General features: G+C 39.6%; 1 protein-coding gene and 1 long non-coding RNA gene across 4 annotated transcripts in view; one reads left to right on the top strand and one right to left on the bottom strand.

Moving 5' to 3' along the window:
• UBAP1 (ubiquitin associated protein 1) overlaps positions 1–17,658 on the bottom strand; it is a 61,102-nt gene extending 43,444 nt beyond the window's left edge. Inside the window, exons 1-2 of one of the 3 annotated variants that reach the window (XM_015535036.2) lie at positions 17,575–17,658; positions 15,043–15,085 (exon numbers count right to left, since the gene is read on the bottom strand). The gene's annotated coding sequence lies outside the window, so the exon portion shown is untranslated. Of the gene's footprint in view, positions 1–5,877; positions 5,902–15,042; positions 15,086–17,574 lie in introns of those variants that run through there. The other 2 variants (XM_007076563.3, XM_042965166.1) reach the window with 2 other exon arrangements.
• A 203-nt stretch (positions 17,659–17,861) lies between these two features.
• Positions 17,862–18,970, top strand: LOC122233269. The gene is made up of 2 exons (XR_006210812.1): positions 17,862–18,412; positions 18,545–18,970. It is a non-coding gene; the product is annotated as an uncharacterized LOC122233269 (long non-coding RNA).
• The last annotated feature ends 2,080 nt before the right edge of the window (positions 18,971–21,050 follow it).

The raw sequence follows: 21,050 nt of genomic DNA, 5'->3' as shown, positions 1-21,050 counted from the left end.
TCCTGATGGAGATGCTAAGAAAACTATTGAAATGACAGGAAAGGATTTAAACTTTTTTTTTTTTTTTAAAGAGTGCATGAGCCAGGGAGAGGGGCAGAGAGAGAGAGAGAGAAGGGTGGGGGGGGGGGAGAGAGAGAGAGACAGAATCTCAAACAGGCTCCACATTCAGTGCAGAGCTCAATGCAGGGTTTGATCCCACGACTTTCAGACCATGACCCGAGCCAAAATCAAGAGTCAGACATTTAACCAACTGAGCAACCCAGGCGCCCCTGACAGCAAAGGATTTAGAAATTACAGAGAGTGATTTGATAAAGCAGTGGCAGAGTCTGGGAGGACCGACTCCAATTTTGAAAGTTCTGCTGTGGGCAAAATGCTATCAAACAGCCATCACATGCTAAGGAGTAATTGTTCATGAAAGAAAAGGTCAATGGAGGGGGTGGGGGGGGGGGGGGGGTGCCTGGGTGGCTCAATTGGTTAAGTGTTCAACTCTTGATTTCGGCTCAGATCATGATCTCATGGTCCCTGGGATCGAGCCCTACTTTGGGCTCTGCACTGACAAAGCAGAGCCTGCTTGGGATTCTCTCTTTCCCTCTCTCACTCTCTCTCTCTCTGCCCTCCCCAGCTTGTGCATGTGCACTCATGCTCTTTCAAAATAAACTTTAAAAAGAAAAAAAAAAGAAAAAGTCAATCATTGCAGCAAACTTTACTTTTCTCTTATTTTAAGAACTTGCCACAGCTACCCCAACCTTCAGAAACCAACACTCTTATCAGTCAGCAGCCATCAACATCAAGGCAAGACTCTATACCAGCAAAAAGATTACAAATTGCTGAAAGCTCAGATGATGGGTAACATTTTTTAGTAATGAAGTACTTTTTAATTAAAGTATGTACATTGTTTTTTCATTTTTTAGGTTTTTTTATTTATTTTGAGAGACAGAGTGCACACACAAGCAGGAAAGAAACAGAAGGAGAGAGAGAATCCCAAGCAAGCTCTATGCTGTCAAAACAATGAGATTATGACCTAAGCCAAAATCAAGAGTCAGACAATTAACCAACTAAGCCACCCAGGTGCCCCTGCTACATTCTTTTTTTGCTTTTAATGTTTATTTTTGAGAGTGAGACAGAGTGTGAGCAGGGGAGGGGGAGAGAAAGAGAGAATCTGAAGCAGGCTCCAGGCTCTGAGCAGTCTGCACAGAGCCCAAAGCAGGGCTCGAACTCACAGACTGCGAGTTCATGACCTGAGCCAAAGTCAAACGCCCAATCGAGCCACCCACCTGTTCTTGTACATTGTTTTTTTAGACACAATGCTACTGCACACTTAATAGACTACAGTACGGTACAAACATAACATTCATACAAACATAACATTCATGTGCACTGGGAAACCAAAAGGTTCATTTGACTTGCTTCATTGTTCACTTTATTTGGTGGTCTGGAACCAAAGCCAAAGTATCTCCAAGGTATATTCTAAAACAAATGACCTTCATATACACAATAACTAGATAAAATATAATTGAAACATGCAATGTGCCACAGAGGTAAGAAGCAGGAATAAACTTAAGATACAAAGGAAGAAACTAAAGCTCTACTAAGCAACAGAAAAGAGGACTTATGTAATTGGAAAAGCATATACTAAATCTTGGATAGGACACATTACATTATTAAGATTGATTCTCCTTAAGCTACTCTATAAATGTGTCATGATAAAAGTGAAAACTAAAGTCTTCTGTTTTATTAACTAGAAAAGCTGATTCTAACTTTCATATGGAAATAATATAAGTAACAGCAGCCAAGAAAACTGTGAAGAAAATAATGGAGACTAGACTGTCAGATATTAAAATATTTATTGTAAGATTTAACACTTACAGCTGTGCCATACTGGCACATAAAGAGATCAGTGGAACAGAACAGAAATCCCTAAAAATACCCAAATTTGGAAATGTGGTATATAATAAAGCTGCCATTTAAAATTTTGTGAAATGATGGGGGCGCCGGCCAGCTCAGTCAGTAGAATGTGCAACTCCTGATCCCAACGGGTCATGAGTTCAAGCCCTATGTTGGGTACACAAATTACTTAAAAATAAAATCTTGGGAGGCGCCTGGGTGGCTCAGTCAGTTAAGTGTCCAACTTTGGCTCAGGTCATGATCTCATAGTTTGCAGGTTCAAACCCCGCATCAGGCTTTCTGCTTGAGTGTGGAGCCTGCTTGGGATTCCCTCTCTCCCTCTCTCTGCCCCTCCCCTGTTCTCTCTCTCTCTCTCTCTCTCTCAAAAATAAATAAACCTTAAAATAAAATCTTAAAAAATAGAAAGTGAGGAAAGTGACAAAAGGAAGGAAGGAAGGAAGGAAGGAAGGAAGGAAGGAAGGAAACTTGTGATGTAACAACAGGGTAGCTACTTAGAAAAAGGTTAGAGGCTCACCTCATACTCCATCCCCAAACAGATTCCAGATCAAAAGTGTAGTAACATTATGCAACTACCCAAATATATCAATCCTATTTTCATTCTACATAGAAAGGTACAGAGCAAAAATAACTTTCTGAGACTCAAAATTCAACAAAAGGCTTACCTTATTTAAAAAAAATTAGAAAATGAAGGTTATTTTTTTGTTTATGTTTTTATTCAGTAATCTCAACATCCAACATGGGGTTCAAACTCATGACCCTGAGATCAAGAGTTTCATGCTCTTCCAACTGAGCCAGTCAGGCACCCCAGAAAATGAAGGTTATTTTAAAGACAGGTTGCTGTAATGTACAAGTTTTCTCACTAATTATTTGAAAATGATGCTTTACCAATTATTAATCACACGGTATACTTGAGGCTATAAGAGCACCTAGTGACTCAAAGCTCATTTTTTTTTTTTTTTTTTTTTTTTTTTTTTTTTTTTTTGGTAAGAGCAAGCATGTGTACATCCAAGTACAGAAAGGGCAGAGAAAGAGGGAGAGAGAGAGAATCCCAAGCAGGCTCCACACTGACAGTGCAGATGCAGGGTTCAAACTCATGAATCCTGAGATCATGACCTGAGCCAAAATCAAGAGTCAGTCACTTAACTAAATGAGCCATCCAGGCTCCCCACAAAATTCATTTCACATAGTTTAATACAAACTGGTTATAGCTGAGTATCAACTTGCTAAAATTTAAAAAGCAATTAGCAGTACATAAAAATATAGTATTTGTCAAGGTAAATTACTGACCCAATCTGTTTTCATGAGAACTGCTGTTAAGAATTCTAGCTAATTCCTGGGGGCCTGGCTGGCTCAGCTGGTTAAGCGTCCGACTCCTGATTTTGGCTCAGGTCATGATCTCAGGGTTCATGAGATCAAGCCCTGCATTGGGCTTTGCACTGACAACACAGAGCCTGCTTGGGATTCTCTCTCTCTCCCTCTCTCTCTGCTCCTGCCCTCCTCACACTCTCTCTCTCAAAATAAAAAAATTAAATTAAAAAGATTCCCTCTCTCCCTCTGCTCCTTTCTCTAAAATAAAAATTAATTAAAAATTAAAAATTAACAAACTCCAACTAATTTCAAAATGGGTCAGGAAAAATCCAGATAAGGATTTCCTCAACTCTGAATCAACTCTGGGTTCCTCTTAATTCTATAAGCATCTAGCATATCTAATCTTTAGCAGGGAGGGAGGCCTTTTCATATCCCCTTGCCCTCTTCCCTTAAACTTTCTGAAAATATGATAATTCTGTAACTAATATTCCTAATATGTATTTTATAAATATGAGTAAACAAAACAATGCCCTTAAAACGAAAAAGTTAAGAATGATTCTTGTAATCACCAATAGTCTGAAATCATAAGGCCTATGAGACTAACATAATGTAAGAACAAGAAAGTGCTGACAATTACAAGTTAGAATGGGGAGTCATAACATAAAGCATTAGCTAATTAGAAATTTTTAATCAGTATCTTAACCAATTCATTACACCTCATTTAACATATTTTCTTCAACATGATTTAGAGTTTAGTAGAGGTACAATGTCGCAGGGGCACCTCACTAGCTCAGTCAGTGGAGCATCCAACAACTGATCTCAGAGTTATAAGTTTAAGCACCATGCTGGGTATAGAGATTACTTAAAAATAAAAATAAATTTTTTAAATGTAAAAAATAGGGGAACCTGGCTGCCTCAGTCAGTAGAGTATGCTAGTCTTGATCTCAACGTCACGAGTTCAAGCCCCACGTTGGGCATGGAGCCTAATATATATGTATATATATGTGCACTTATATAAAATATAAAAAGGAAAAAAGGGGAAAATAAAAGTATAATGTCCCAAAAGGAAATACAGCCACAAACTTATCAATTCAATTCTTTCAACTGTGAATTAACATTGGGAAAAAAAATAATTTCAAGAAGTAACTGAAGCAAAAATGTCATCTCCTCCCCAACTCTTTCAAAAATCACATCACAGAGAGCCTGGTTGGCTCAGTCGGTTAAGCATATGACTTTGACTCATGTCATGACTTCACAGTTGAGTTCAATTCCCACATCAGGTGAGTTCGAGCCCCCCTTCAGGTGACCATGAGCCCTGCATCCAGTGATCTCAAGCCCTGCTTTGGGTGGGCCCCACTTCTCTCCCTCTTTCTCTCTCTGTCCCTCATGGGATTCTCTCACTTGCACCCTCTCACACTCTCTCCAAAAAAAAAAAAAAAAAAAAAAAAAAAAAAAATCGTATCACAACTAAAAAAAAATCGTATCACAACTCATGCCAGAATGTAAGAAAGAAAGGGAACTCCAGACAGTTAAAAACATGAGTTCTAGCCTTAATTTTTCCATCAGTTTGGGATGGTTTAGAGCCTGTCAAAATCTTTGGGGGAGGAAAGAATAATTCAGGACTGCTTCTATAAAAAGAGGAAGGCTGGAACAAATGATCTCTGACAACCTTTTCAGAATTAAGGGTCTGGATATATTCTTTTATAACTATGGACTTCAGCAGCTTTTATGCTCTTATAATAAAAATAATGCAAGACTTCATTCAAATTCTTAGTTATGACAGCATATAAACACATGTAATCACTTGTTGAGCCTATGATTCAGTATGTACACACAGTCCACACCCACTTTTTTAAGTAGAAAATGCTTACTATTTAACACTAATAACCCTATTTCGCTCTACAAGTAGCCAATTCAACATAATTGGTTGACTTGTATTTTATACAAGGAAGCTAAACATCATACCATGGGCTATGAATCTGACCCAAGAGAAATAATCACAAACATAATTTTTCTGTTCTTCCAACAGTCTTCATGCTCAGTGGATTATATCATTCTGTTAGAGTCATGTGAAATCTGAAAGGTTTTTCCCATGGAAACAAAGAACTAACAGAGCCCTGTTCACCAAACTCAAGAACTTATACCCCAAAGGGAATATTGTGCAGTACCAAAGGAACAAACAATATAAAGATGGCACAACTTCATAAAAGCAGATGATCCTTATCAGTAGCCTAATGGTAAGTCACAATGCCTACGACACTTCATTTCATTCATCACGCATTCATCACGCATTTTATCCATCACCCTTCATTTCATCACGCATTTTATCCATCTCACATGATCACAAGAAGGGGGAGTACAGTACAATAAGACACTTTGAGAGAGAGAGACCACATTCACATAATTGTTCTATTTTTTATTATTGTTGTTAATTTCTTACTGTGCCTTATTTATAAATTAAAACTGATCATACCTAGCCAGATACATAGAACACCTGGCTGGCTTTGTTGGTAGAGCATGCAACTCTTGATCCAGGGTTATAAGTTCAAGCTCCAAGTTGGGTGTAGAGATAACTTAAAATATTTTTTAAAAGATGAATAAATAAAATTGGTCATACATATATATGTATAAGAAAAACCTTACTACAGATCTTCTTCAACTTACGGAGTTTCATCTCAATAAAACCATCGTAAATTGAAAAAAAAATCCTGGGGCGCCTGGGTGGCTCAGTCGGTTAAGCGGCCGACTTCAGCTCAGGTCATGATCTCGCGGTCCGTGAGTTCAAGCCCCGCGTCGGGCTCTGTGCTGACAGCTCAGAGCCTGGAGCCTCTTTCAGATTCTGTGTCTCCCTCTCTCTGACCCTCCCTGTTCATGCTCTGTCTCTCCCTGTCTCAAAAATAAATAAAACGTTAAAAAAAATTAATAAAAAAAAAAAAAGAGAAAAAAAATCCTGTCACAAATACAATTAATACACCTAACCTACTGAACACCATAGCTTAGCTGAGCCTACCTTATACGTGCTCACAACACTTTACATTAGCATATACTTGGACAAAATAATGTAACACAAAGTCTATTTTATAATAAAGTGTTGAATATCTCATGTAATTTATTGAATACTGTACTGAAAGTGAAAAACAGCTATATGGGTACAAAATGGTTATAAGCGTATAAGCTGTTTACCCTCATGATCACATGGCTGACTGAGAGCTGCAGCTGGCTATCACTGCCCAGCATTATAAGAGAGTATCATACCATAACCTGGGAAAAAAATCACGATTCAAAATTCAAAGTATGATTTCTACTGAAAACATATTGCTTTCACATCATAAAACCAAAAAAATTGTAAATCAAACCATTATAAGTTGGGGACCATCTGTATATAAACTGGACAACTGCACAGTTTCAGGCATCCACTGAGGGTCTTAGAACATATCCCCTTGTGGATGGCGGGTGGGGGAGGAAACCACTGTACACAACAGAATCTTCCTTCTTTATTTTACAACTGAGAAACCTTAATCTGAAATGATTTCTAATAAAAAGACACAAAAAACACACAGATCTTTTCATTAATCTTAGGTACTTTATAGTTATCTATCAAAATAGGTTGTAATTTCTATCTGGTAACAAAACTTAACATATTCTTCTTACAAATAAAAAAAAGATTTATAATATTAGAAATTAAATAGTACAATGGAGTGAAACTAAGGAGGGTTATTATAAGGATTAAATAACATAATACAAGCAATAGTTACTCACCAGCGTCTACTGACACCTCCTCACCTTCCTAAATCTTATTTTAATAAAGCCACATTTCAATGGCTTGTACTTACTCTATAGAACAAAGAAAGGTGATTCCAAAAGACCATCACCTACAGTAAGAAACTCATTTTTCTAAATTTTTTGAAACCCATTTATTTTTGTTTATTTATTTTTGCAAGAGAGCACGTGAGTGGGGGGGGGGAGGAAAAAAGGGGGGGGGGGAGAGAGAGAGAATCCCAAGCAGGCTCCACACTGCCAGCATAGAGCCCAACTTGGGGCTTGAACCCATAACTCAGATCACGATCTGAGTTGAAACCAAGAGCCAGACACTTAACCAACTGAGCCATCCAGGTGACCCGAAAACCATTTATTTTTATATTAACTTATGAGTTCCTGGCAATCAAATGGAAAATTCTCTATAAAGGTTAAATATATGATTTCAGCATACTTATGTACTAAATCTTTTGCAACTCTCCTAGAAAATAATCAAAAGTCTATCATCCTTCAAATAATAAGAAAATATTCCGGGGTGCCAGGGTGGCTCAGTCTGTTCAGCGTCTGACTTCAGCTCAGGTCATGATCTCATGGGTCATGAGTTCAAGCCCCATGGCGGGCTCTGTGCTGGCAGCTCAGAGCCTGGAGCCTGCTTCAGATTCTGTGTCTCCCTCTCTCTGCTCCTCCCCTGCTCACACTCTGTGTCTCTCTCTCAAAATAATAAACAAACATTTAAAAAAATATATTTCACTAAGTTTCTTCTCCCACCATCATTAAAAGTTGAATAAACTTTTAAAAAGAATGAAGATACTGGTATACATACTAATTTAGACTAAAAAAAAAAAAATCACAGCACATCACTAAAACTTCAATGTAGTGGACTATGTCCATTTTAAAATATATATATACAGTACAACCTTTTCATATCCATGTCAAATAGAGAATCAAATCTTACCAGATTACTGGAACAGTTACTTAATAATATCCCAGGTGCCTGGGTAATTGATTGATTGATTGATAGATAGATAAAATAGGCAAACCTGTGTTTTCAAAAGAAAAAAAAAGGGGGGGGCACCTGGGTGGCTCAATTGGTTAAGCATCCGACTTCGGCTCAGGTCATGATCTCTTGGTTCCGGAGTATGAGCTGGAGTCAGGCTCTGTGCTGACAATTTAGAGCCTGGAGCCTGGTTCGGATTCTGTGTCTCCCTCCCTCTCTCTCAAAAATAAACAAACATTAAAGGGGCGCCTGGGTGGTTCAGTCAGTTAAGCATCTGACTTCGGCTCATGCAGGTCGGGCTCTCAGTCCGTGGGTTCAAGCCCGGCGTTGCACTCTGTGCTGACAGCTCAGAGCCTGGAGCCTGCTTCAGATTCTATATCTCCCTCTTTCTCTGCTGCTCACACTCTCTCTCTCTTTCCCTCTCTCAAAAATGAATAAACATTTTTTAAAAATTTTTTAAACTTAAAAAAAAAAAAAAAAGACATTCCAAATATGAAAGTTCAACATGTGGACTATATGTCGTATAGAATTACTTCCAATATAAATGTAAGCATAAATCTTTAAAATTTCTCACCTCTGTAACAATTTTGTCAACTCTAACACAATGCATAAATTATCCAACTACGTACAATCCAGCTAACTTACCTATAATGTAAAGGGTGTATATGATTTCCAGGAATATAGGAAATATTAGCACCAAAAGCAACACAGGCAGTTTGGAAACCTGCTTGTAGCACAACAAAACCATAGTGCTTGTAGCACAACCTAACCATTGATTAGGCCGACATTAAAACTCAGAACACCACTGACTTCAAATAAAGCATCAATTCTGAGGTGCCTGGGTGACTCAGTTTGTTCAGCATCCAACTCTTGATTTCAGCTAAGGCCATGATCTCATGGTTCATGGGATCAAGCCCTGAGTCGAGGTGGGTTAGGATTCTCTCTCCTCCATCTCTGCCCCTCCCCCAACTCCCACTGGTGAGCGCTCTTTCTACTTCTCTTTCAAAAATAAATACAGGGTGCCTGCGTGGCTCAGTCAAACATCTGACTCTTGACTTTGGCTCAGGTCATGACCTCATGGTTCATGAGTTCAAGGCCCGCACTAGGATCTCTGCTGTCAGTGCAGAGCCCACTTCAGATCCACTGTTCCTCTCTCTCTCTGGGCCCTCCCCCTACACTCATGCACTCTTTCAAAAATAAATGGATAAACCTTAAAACCTGAGGCCAAGCCCCACATCAGGCTCCACACTGACAGCAGTAGCCTGCTTGGGTTTCTCTCTCTCCCCATCTCCTTCTGCTCCTTCCTCACTCACTATTTCTCTCAAAACAGATAAATACATGATTTTTTTAAAAAAGAAAGCACCAATTCATTTCTAAATAACAACAGAAGCGCACCTGGTGGCTCCATCAGTTGAATGACCGACTCTTGATTTCAGCTCAGGCCATGATCCCAGGGTTGTGGGATCAAGCCCTGAGTCAGACTCCGTGCTGAATGTAGAGCCTGCTTAAGACTCTCTTCTCTCTCTCTCTCCCCCTTTGCCCCACTCGCACATTCCCCCTCTCTCTCTTTCAAAGAAAAATAAAATAAAATAAGGCTTGGTGGCTCAGTTGGTTAAGCATCTGACTTTGGCTCAGGTCATGATCTCGCGGTTTCTGAATTCAAGGCCAGCATGAAGGTCTCTGCTGTCAATGCAGAGCCTGCTTCAGATTCACTGTCCCCCTCTCTCTCTGCCCTGCCCCCCTGAAATGCAAAAGCACTCTCTCAAAAATAAATGGGTAAACCTTAAAAATATTAAAATAAAACTAAGAAAAACAAACAGAAAACTAAAACCTAAAGGTGATTCTTTACAAAGGTTAATTAAATTGATAAACCCCCTGGGCAAGGCTTATCAGAAAAAAAAAGAAAAAAGAAAAAAAAAGAAAACTACTGCTATCAAGAATGAAAGAGACCATACACATTTACAAAGATTAAAACAGAATACCATATCAAAACAATTTTATGCCAAGTCTGGCAATCTGGCTGAAATGAACCAATTTCATAAAAACCACAAACTGCCAAAGATCACTACAGAAGAAACAAAAATAGCCCTATACCTATTAAAGAAATTAGATTGGTAATTTATAACCTCATCATAAAGAGAACTCATGGGGCACCTGAGTGGTTCAGTTGGGTAAGCATCCAACTTTGGCTCAGGTCACCATCTCACAGTTCACGGATTCGAGGGAGAGTGGGGGTGGGGGGGAGAGGCAGAGATGGGGAGAGGGGGAGCAGGGGAGAGAGAGAGGGACAGAGAGACAGAATCTTAAGCAGGCTCCACACTCAGCACGGAGCCGGATATGGGCTCAACCCTGGGATCATGACCTGAGCAAAATCAAGAGTCAGACACTCAACCATATGAACCACCCAGGTGCCCCTAAACTTGTTATTTTAAAAATGTCTGTAGGGGTGCCTAGATGGCTCTGTCGGTACAGCATGTGACTCCTGAACTCAGGGTTGCCAATTCAAGTGTGTGGAGCCTACTTAAAAAAATAAAGTTTTTTAACTTCAAAATAAATAAAAATGTAGAAGCAAAAAGACACTATCGTTGAGCATCCCTAGCATCTACATTTTGAATTCTCAATATCATTTCTGCATTAATTCTTAGAGAAATGGTTATTTTCACATGTACAGGAAGAATTTTTAAGATTAACCTGGGTCATCTGTTGTGTATGAAAGACATCTTTCAAATATTTTAACGTTTATTTATTTTTGAGAGAGAGACCGAACACGAGTGGGGGAGGGGCAGAGAGAGAGAGAGGGAGACACAGAATCCAAAGCAGGCTCCAAGCTCTGACCTGTCAGCCCAGAGTCTGACACAGAGTCAAACCCTTCGCTCGAACCCACGAACCATGAGACCATGACCTGAGTCAAAGTTGGACGTCCAAACGACAGAGCCACCAGGCACCTCTATCTTTCAAAGATTTATAGTTCATGGGGCGCCTGGTTGGTTCAGGCAGAAGCGCCTGGGGTCGTGAGTTCAAGCCCCATGTTGGGTGTAGAGATTACTTATATAAATAAAACTTTAAAAAAAAATTACAGTTCATATGAAAAAGCTACCAACCTGAAATGGTTAGGGTTGATCAAAGATGAAACAACTTGTATATCAAAATGGCTACATGTAGAATATCCAACTCCTGGATCTCAGGGTTGTGGGTTCAAGTCCCACACCAGGTATAGAGATTACTTAAAATCTTTTTTTTTTTTTAATTACTTAAAAACAAAATCTTAAGAAAAAAAAAAGAATGACTATAACTATTTCAAACACATGGTATAAATCCCCAAGTTTATAATAATCAAAGATCCTTAGAAAACCAACAGTCAAAAAAAACTGAAAACCCCAAAAATAACCTACTGTAAGAGACTACTGTTATAATCTTTTTTTTTTAATTTTTTTTAATGTTTATTTTTGAGAGAGAGAGAGAGAGAGAGACAGAGCATGAATGAGGGAGGGGCAGAGAGAGAGGGAGACACAGAATCCAAAGCAGGCTCCAGGCTCACAGCTGTCAGCACAGAGCCCGACGTGGGGCTGGAACTCACAGACTGCAAGATCATGACCTGAGCCAAAGTCAGAGGTTTAACCAACTGAGCCACCCAGGCACCCCTGTTATACTAACTTTTTACTCTGAAACTGGTAATTAAAAGAACAAAGCATTTGTCCTTTTTATTTTTTTCTTTTTATTGTTTTTATTTTAATTCCAGTATGGTTAACATAGTGCTATATCAGTTTCAGGTGTACAATACACTGACTCAACAATTCAATACATTACTCAGTGCTCATCATGGTAAGTGTGCTCATCCACCCCTTTCAACAGGAACTAAACTTCAGTATAAGCCTGCTACTAAGGGAAAGCTCTTTAGAAAAGAACAATACTTCAAAAACATAAATGTGACAGAAATAGCACAATGATACAATTTCAAAACTTCTAATTAAATAACTGATTCAAGTATCATCAGTGAATTCTAAACTATTAAGTAAAGATTTATAGGGAATTTTATAATATAAGGATCACACTGACACCATCTGAACAACTAACAACTAAACCACTAAAATCACTAAAAGTGGGACAACCATTCATTATATACCTCCTTGTGTGATGTAAACGAAAGTACAGAGCACCACCTATGTGCTGTTCCCCTTACTGTCAAAAAATAAAAATAAAGGGGCACCTGGGTGGCTCAGTCGGTTAAGCATCCAACTTCGGCTCAGGTCATGATCTCACAGTTTGTGGGCTCGAGTCCTGCATCAGCCTCTGTGCTGACAGTTCAGAGCCTGGAGCCGGCTTTGGATTCTGTGTCTCCCTCTCTCTCTGCTCCTCCCCTACTCATGCTCTGTCTCTCAAAAATAAACAAACATTAAAAAAAATTTTTTTTTAACAAAAGAATTGTTTAAATAAATAAATAAAAATAAAAAAATGAAATCAAGCTTCTAACTATTAGTTTACAAAAAATAGAGGAGCAAGTGAAAAGAAACACGAGAATGTACATAGGATACCTACAGGACAAATGGCCTGGTTTCTCCAATGAATCAATCATATGAAAAGGGGATAATTATCATATAATAAAAAACGCTTAGACATGAAAGCCAAATAAGTGATAAATACAGACCTTATCTGAACTGTGAATGGAACAAACTGCCTGTAAAGTGACATTTTTAACACAGTAAGAGAAATCTGAATATAGATGACATTATATTAAGGAATTACTAATTGTTCAATGTGATAATAGCATGATGGTTATGTTTTTAAAAGAAAGCCTTAACAAAGGTTCGTAACAATGTATTTACAGGAAAGTTTGAGATTTGCTTTAAAATACTTCAGGCACTAGGGCGCCTGACTGGCTCAGGTTGTAGAACATGTAATTCTTGATCTAGGGGTCATGAGTTTGAGCCCCGTGCTGGGATAGAGATTACTTAAAACAATAAAAAAAAAAAAATTACAAACATATAGCATGTCTGGCAGAGAAGGGTTTCCTAAATATGATATAAAAAGCACAAACCATAAAAAGCTGAAAATTTCAATTCATTAAAATTATGAACTTTTCTAATACCAAGACTATAAAGAGATGAAAAGTCACAAATTGAAAACAGATTATTTGTAGCCCGTAGTTAGCAAATAATTAGTATACAAAATTACATATATAAATAAGTCTTAAAAGTCAATCAGAAAAAGAGAAACAAGAAATTGGCAAAGAACTTGAACACACACTTCATGAAAGAAGCACAAATAATGAATGAATATATGAAAGGAGGCTCAACTTAAGGAAACGTAATAAAAACCAAACAGATACCATTTCAAACCCACCAGATTAGAAAAAAATTTAAAAGTCTGACAATATCAAGTGTTGTGGAGGAAGTGAGGAAACCAAAACACATACTGCTGGCTCTTGACTCAGTAACCACAAGATGCACAAATACCATGAGCCAACTCAGTGACTCAAACATTAAAAGTGTTTGGTAAGCAATAAGGCAACTGATAATGACCAATCCAGAATTATGAGAACACATGCGGACTACTGCCAGATATAAATTCTGGCCCTTAATGAACTGAATCAAACCTGACACAATAGAAATAAGAAAACTTAGTCTCTTACCCAGTTTATCCAGTTTATTTCGTTAAGTACAAAATATTCAGGTATTCATTTCCTCAAGTACTAATGACATCTTAATGACTAAAATTTTAATGAACTATTTATCATTCCAGTTACACTATACTACAAAGAGAACAAGTAGTTTTAAATAGCTTTGAGTTCTTAGTCTCACTCTCTCTGCCCCTCCCCCCGCTCTTCCTCTGTCTCTGTCTCTGTCTCTCTCAAAAATAAACATTTAAAAAAAATTTTTTAGGGGCGCCTGGGTGGCGCAGTCGGTTAAGCGTCCGACTTCAGCCAGGTCACGATCTCGCAGTCCGTGAGTTCGAGCCCCGCGTCAGGCTCTGGGCTGATGGCTCGGAGCCTGGAGCCTGTTTCCGATTCTGTGTCTCCCTCTCTCTCTGCCCCTCCCCCGTTCATGCTCTGTCTCTCTCTGTCCCAAAAATAAATAAAAAAACGTTGAGGGGCGCCTGGGTGGCTTAGTCGGTTAAGCGTCCGACTTCGGCTCAGGTCATGATCTCGCAGTCCGTGAGTTCAAGCCCCGCGTCAGGCTCTGTGCTGACCGCTCGGAGCCTGGAGCCTGTTTCAGATTCTGTGTCTCTCTCTCTCTCTCTGACCCTCCCCCCGTTCATGCTCTGTCTCTCTCTGTCTCAAAACTAAATAAACATTAAAAAATTTAAAAAAAAAAAAACGTTGAAAAAAAAATTTAAAAAAAATTTTTTAAAGAATGAATGAATAAATAAATAAATAAATGAATAAATAAATAAAAATAGTGGCTATACTTTAAATTTACTTTATAGGAAATGAAATGGCCCTGTGACTGCCTAAGAGGGATGAAAGTGTAGCAGATGTAGTTTGGGCATTGAAGTTGAACAAATCTGAGTCCAAATCCAGACTCTACCATTTTATAGCTGTAACCTTAAATTACTCAACTTCACTGATCCTCAATTTCCTCAACACCTAAAAAGTATGTGTATCACAAACTGCCTACCTAATCAAAGATTAGAGATTATTGCAAATTGCAAAGATTAAGAGATTATGTCAAGTGCTTAACAATGCCTACCTCATTAGCACAGGCCCAGTGTTAGCACACTTCCCTTTATAAATCTTGCTAATCTCACCTAAAAATTTTAAAACCTAAAATTACAACTCTCAACTGATAGGAAAATATTACTCTTAATTCAAATCATTTCCAATATTACAAAATTGTGCACTACCGGTTAGAAGAGGAATACCTGCCTACGTCTTCCTTTATTACATTATGGAAAAAATAGATTTTCACTTATCTTCAAGATATAGAAGCAGGGATTCCCAAGTTATGCCAAAATATAAACTCATCTGATTTCTAAGATTTAATTCAAGTTTTTGATTCTAAATAAAAGCTATTTAATATTTAAGGTACTACATACCACTTTTTACATTTCCTGAAAAAGCCTGTCTAAAGAAAAATTACCTGATTAATGATGAATTGATGGTATTGGGATTTTTTGGTTTGCCTGTGGGAAAAAAGTTTACAGTTAAAATAATCTACATGTTAAAAATCTCAAAACAGGAGGGGCAGAAGGGTGGCAATTGGTTAAAGCATCTGACTTGAGCTCAGGTCATGATCTCCCAGTTCATGGGTTTGTCAAGCCCCACACTGGGCTCCACACTGAAAGCCCACAGCCTGCTTGGGATTCTGGCTCTCCCCTCTCTCTCTGCTCCTCCCCCACTCACACTTTCTCTCAAAATAAACTTAAAAAAAGAAAATCTCAAAACAGCAACACCTGAGTGACTCAGTCAGTAGGGCACACAACTCTAGATCTCAAGGTCACGAGTTCAAGTTCAAGCCCCACCTTAAGCATAGAGCTTACTTTAAAAAAAAAAAAAAAACTCAAACTATTCAATTTAATTAGAGATCAGGGAAATTTATAATACAGGCCATCTACACTGTGGGATAATGAAAATACATTTGTAATGCTGAAAATACTCAAGAGGATTTTAGTCACTGAATTAAATTTCAGGAATCATCATTTTAAACACCTTACCACATTCAAGATGTAAAAGAAAAGACGCACAAAATAAACTTAACATTTGCCAATCTGAGAAATATGAATAACCAGTGATGACTGTCTACAGACCTAATATTATCACTTCAGGATACTGTCTCCTTCAAAACCAAAATAAAAAATAAAATCTTTCAGGGGTGCTTGGGTGGCTCAGTCAGTTGAGCGTCCAACTCTTGGTTTTGACTTATGTCATGATCTCATGGTTCATGAGTTCAAGCCTGTCGGGCTCTGCACTGAAAATAAAGAGCCTGCTTGGAATTCTCTCTCTTTCTCTCTCTCTCTCCCTCTCTCTGCCCACCCCCCGCCCCACCCCACCCCGCTCACTCTATTAAACTTTAAAAAAAAATTTTTTTAAATAAAATCTTTCAGGGGCACCTGGTTGGCTCAGTCGGTAGAGCATGAGACTCTTGATCTCAGGGTTGTGAGTTCAAGCCCCACATTTGCGTAGATACTACTTTTAAAAAGGATTTTTTTTATGTCAATAGAAATAACGTAAATAATAAAATCTTTCAAGATACACACAAAATGTCATGATGAGGTCATGAGTCAAATTCTAAACCAAAGAAAAATTCAGAAACTTCTTATATCCACAAACTTTAATTTTCTTCCACTGTCTTTATTTCTAAAGTAACCCTTTTCTTCCAATGAGGCCATAACAAGTAAGTTATTTGCTGTGCAGTGATAGAGATGATCATTAGAGAAACATTAATTTTCCCATTTCCATAATGAGAATGACTCTTAATGCAACACAGAGCACGCATTAAATGTTAAATGAATAACAGAAAAACGAAATAGAATGGATTAGAAATAAAAATTTAATTTCTAAAATTCCACTTTATAGGCTAATGCAGAGAATGTAATTCTTTTAGACTTTGAACACTTCACATTTTTTGTTATAACACAATACATAAACTTTCAGTTTAACTAGTTTGGGACAGTAACAAGAAAGAACTAGCTATCACTAAAGACTAAGTACCCTGTTTTTCCCACCATCAAATATGACAAAATTCCAAAGAGAAACATCCATCGTGTCTATCCAATTTCTCAAATGCTAATAATTATAACTGAGGAAAGAGAGAAAACACTAGTAAGTGGGGTTAGAACAGAAAGTATTTAATAGTCAACTAAATTGCCCAATCTGGTTTTCTAACACTGCATGTTATTTTAAAACTCTCAAATTTTCACTTCAGTTTAATATAAAATGCATTTTCATGCCCAGCCATACTTTTAAAAGACCAGTCTGGAAACAAGTACGTGTGGAGACAATCCAAAGTCAGAGATCCCTGATAGAGATCAAATAAACGAAGTATAACTTGATGTTCCACAGGAAAGATTTGGGACTGTTTCTGAGGCCCAGGTGGACTATACAGGTAAGTCTCCACCCAAGAAATAAACAAAAGAGGCAAGACAAATATACTGGGGAAGACCAGACAATGTCAAAGATATCCCCAAAGGCCCTTCACCCAGGCTCTGGTTTCCTCCCTTTCTCCCTAATCTCAACGACTCAGGGAGAACTAAATCTGCATCTCACTTCCCCAGCTCACCCTCAACTCCAGATCACTCACCTTCTTTACTAAAACCTGGATCCTCCTCCCCGACATCCTCTAATTCCCACAGAGCTCTTACTCCAGCCAGATAGACATCTACTGCGCCTGTCTTTCAGTAAGGTATTAGTTCCCTTAATCCGAACTCATTTTCCGCATCCCATCTGCCTTCCGCCCCTTCAACTCGGGTCCCCTCACTCCGACCTTTCTCCCAGAATCCTCCCAAGTCACCAATTTCTAGCCCCTTCTCCCTCCCACTCCTCAGCTATAGCTCCTTTCTTCCGGCTCGGCCTCCAACCTCTTCCCAAGGAACCCTCCCCCATCCGTCTCGGTACCGGTCCCCTCCCCCAACTCCGCCCCTCTCCCCTTCTCCCAGCGGGAGGCCCCCCTCACCTGAACGCCGCTGCCGCCGCCGTCCCAGAAGCCGAAAGGTGCTGGCGCCGGCCGGCCTCCCAGGCTCGGTCCCCGCTGAGCTCCTGACGGCCTCTAGGGAGAGCGAACGCCACCACCTCCAACTCTGCCCGCCCGGGGCCAGGCCGTCACCGTAGCCACTGCCAGTACCACAGCCGCCATGTTGAAGTTCTACTTCCCTCCTCCTTCCCCTCACTACTCCGCCCCTTTGGGCGTCGGACGTCAAGGCGCCGCGCTCCACCCTCCCTGGGCCAATGGGAGGAGTCGACGGTGACGTAACTAATCTCTCTTCTGCCAAACAACTCCAGTTGCCTGGACCGCTGCAATTAGAACGAGTGGACCTTGCTGACCCATAAGGGAGAAAGGGAAGGGAGGTGGGGGGAGACACTCAGAGGTTAAGGCGTAGAGGCTGGAGAAGCGGCCCAGGAGGGAATCTGAGAGCCTCGAATCGTGAAGGGACGCACAAAGACTTACCAATGAGACCTACTTGGGAGTGAGAATGTCTGGCTTCTGGTCGCAGGTCAGTGACCCGGTACAAGTCCTACCCTTTCCGGACCTCACTTTCCCCATTTACAAAGATTGGGTTGAAAGATGACCTCTAAATCTTCCTCCAATTGTGACATTCAACGATTTAAACTAGGTAATCCAATCCCAAATATTGACTGCCTTGTGCATTTATTGGATGTCTCTTGAAATTCGGTGCATGGAGGATTCATAACTGCGTGAGATGAATCTTTGTTCCCGAAAGTTCCTATTTGGTGAGAGAAATAGAAGCACAGTTAACTCGAGGAAAAATCAGAGAGTAATAATGGCTTAACAGGTGCGTTAATTGCTCTGGACAAAATGGCTTTTGGCTGGAGGATCAGAAAAGGTTCACATCTCTACACTTTCTGGGTACATAAAGAATGTGTGTGCGCTCATACCTAATTCTTCAGACCTGTTTTCTCTTCAGAGCTCCAGAGAAGGTACCGTTTGTACTTTGAAGGGTGCAGCAGTTTTAACTCACAATGAAAGAAAACGGACATTCCAGAAGGGGGAAGTTAAAATAAGCAGAGAATAGCAAATCGTCGATTCTGGATTATTTGCCTACTTAATTCAACAAATAATGGGCAGCTACAGAAGGCTTGTGGAAGACTACTGGAACAAAGCTCTTCATCAGGAGAATTTAAATGGTAGCAGTGAATAAAATGGACTGCAGACTACAGGGCAGACTTCTGCACTGAGTAAAAGATTCACACCTGAAGTAAAGCAGAGACAGCAGGGATGGAGACCAGGGAATGAACTCAACCAAGATTGAAGGGATTAACTCAACAACACTCCCATGTAGAGAATGGGAGGGAGAATAAATCATGGGAGAATAAATCATAAGAAAAAGCAAGTTCTGGGGGTCTTTTTTAAACATAAACAAACAAAAAAAAAGTAAGGTTTACTGAAGTGCTAGAGGAGATAATAGTGAGTTCAGCTGTCCAAATTAAGATGATGGCAAATTTTCCAGAGAGATGTCCAGGAGGGAATGTAAACTTGGAAATTAAAAAGAGGCAAGGAGTATATATGTGTAGTATACGGATACTTCTTGAGCAATTAAACTTTTCACTCATAATTCAACAAGCATTTCCTGACTGCCTGCAGTATACCAGGCACTGTTCTATGCACTGGGGATAGAGCAGTGTATAAAAGAGACCCCTCCCCAAAAAATCCCTGCTCTCACAGAGCTTATATTCGAGAGGAAAATGACTAATAATAATGGTGATAGGTGTTAAGAACAAAAAATAAAGCAGAGGAAAGGAGATAAAAAGGTATCCAAGGTTGAAATTTATAAAGGATGGCCAGGGAAAGGTGATATCTGAGTTAAAAATTGAGGGAAGTGAAAGATTTGCAGATATTTAGGAGTAGAAAATGCCAACTGAAGGGAACACCAAATAAGAGATCCTGAAGTGGAAGCTCACCTTCTATGTTCTAGGAACAGTATGCAGCCCAGTGTAGCTGGAATGGAGTAAGCAAAGAGGAGATGAAGTCAGGTGACAGGGGACTAAATCACACAGGGTCCTTTAGGTCATTTTAAGGACTTTCGCTTTCACTCTGAGCTGAAAGCCATTGGAAAGTTGTGAGCAGAGAAGGGAAATGATCTTTTTAGCAGGATCACTCTACTCACTGAGCATAAGCTAAAGAAGGGCAAGAGTGTAAGAAGAAAGACCATTTAAAAATTATCGTAGTATTCCAAGCAGGAAATGATAGTCCTAAGTAGGACTGTACAGTTGTAGTAGTAGTGAAACTGATTAGAAATAGCTTGGTTCTGGGTACATTTTGAAGGTAGCGCAGTAAGAATTTGCTCCCAGATTCGATGCACGATGGAAATGAAAGGACTCAAGGATGACTTTAAGGTTTTTGACCTCAAATTCTTACAGGTTTGGCTAGAAGAATGGAAAATCAGATTAATTAAAATTTCTGAGGATAGGACCCTTTGGAACACTGACAGGGCATGGGAAGACGAAGCAGGGAAGGATTTGGAAAAGTAGTGACAAGAGGAGTAGAAAAGGAATTAGAAGACTATGGTGCCGGGCACCTGAGTGGCTAAATTAGTTAAGCATCTGACTCTTAATCTTGACTCCGGTCATGATCTCACAGTTAGTGAGTACAACCCCCCCATTGGGCTCTGTGCTGATGGCATGGAGCCTGCTTAGGATTCTGTGTCTCCTTTTCTTTGCCTTCTCCCATTTGTGCAGGCTTTCTCTCACGCTTTCTCTCTCTCAAAATAAATAAACTTTAAAAAAAAATTTAAATGTCTAAGAAAAGAAAAGAAAGACTGTGGTGTCATGGAGGATTAGGAAGGGAAGAACCTTTGGAGGTCTGGGCCTGTGCCTCTTACAATAGGACTCCCTGAGACCAGAGACATGCCTCCCCTATCAGATAAGGACTTCCTGAGATTTCCCCAGCAGCCTAGGTCTCCTGATCCAATAATTTTTCCTTCTCTCCCTTCTTGCTTTAAGTAGGGATCAGGTTTCTGATCCCTGAGAAACACTGATCAATGTTCTACTCCTGAGCCAGCCTGCTGTGTGCCTGTTCCCCATGGACACAACTCATTTTATTTTTTTAAAGTAGGCTCCACACCCAGTGTGGAACCCCGTGTAGGGCTTGAATTCATGACCCTGAGATCAAGACCTGAGCTGAAATCAAGAGTTGGACACTCAACTGACAGAGTCATCAAGGTGCCCCAGACACAACCCCTTCTTAAGAAATGGAAATGAAGTAAGGACATTTCCTGGAGAAACAAATACTTCACCTTCCTAGAAGTGACTCATAGTTGACAATTTCCATATGTGAATGCTGACAGTAATTCTCTTGGGGTCAGAAGAGGTTGAATAAGACACCAGTCCTCCACTCCCCCTGCCCTGTGTCTTTCCTTCCCAATGCACCTAGATGGTGCCAGCACACCCGATGTCTAGAAGCAGCACTCCAGG

This window comes from Panthera tigris, chromosome D4, assembly GCF_018350195.1.
Source record: "Panthera tigris isolate Pti1 chromosome D4, P.tigris_Pti1_mat1.1, whole genome shotgun sequence".
Classification (NCBI taxonomy): Eukaryota; Metazoa; Chordata; class Mammalia; order Carnivora; family Felidae; genus Panthera; species Panthera tigris.
This window is presented reverse-complemented; position numbering and strand designations above follow the sequence as displayed.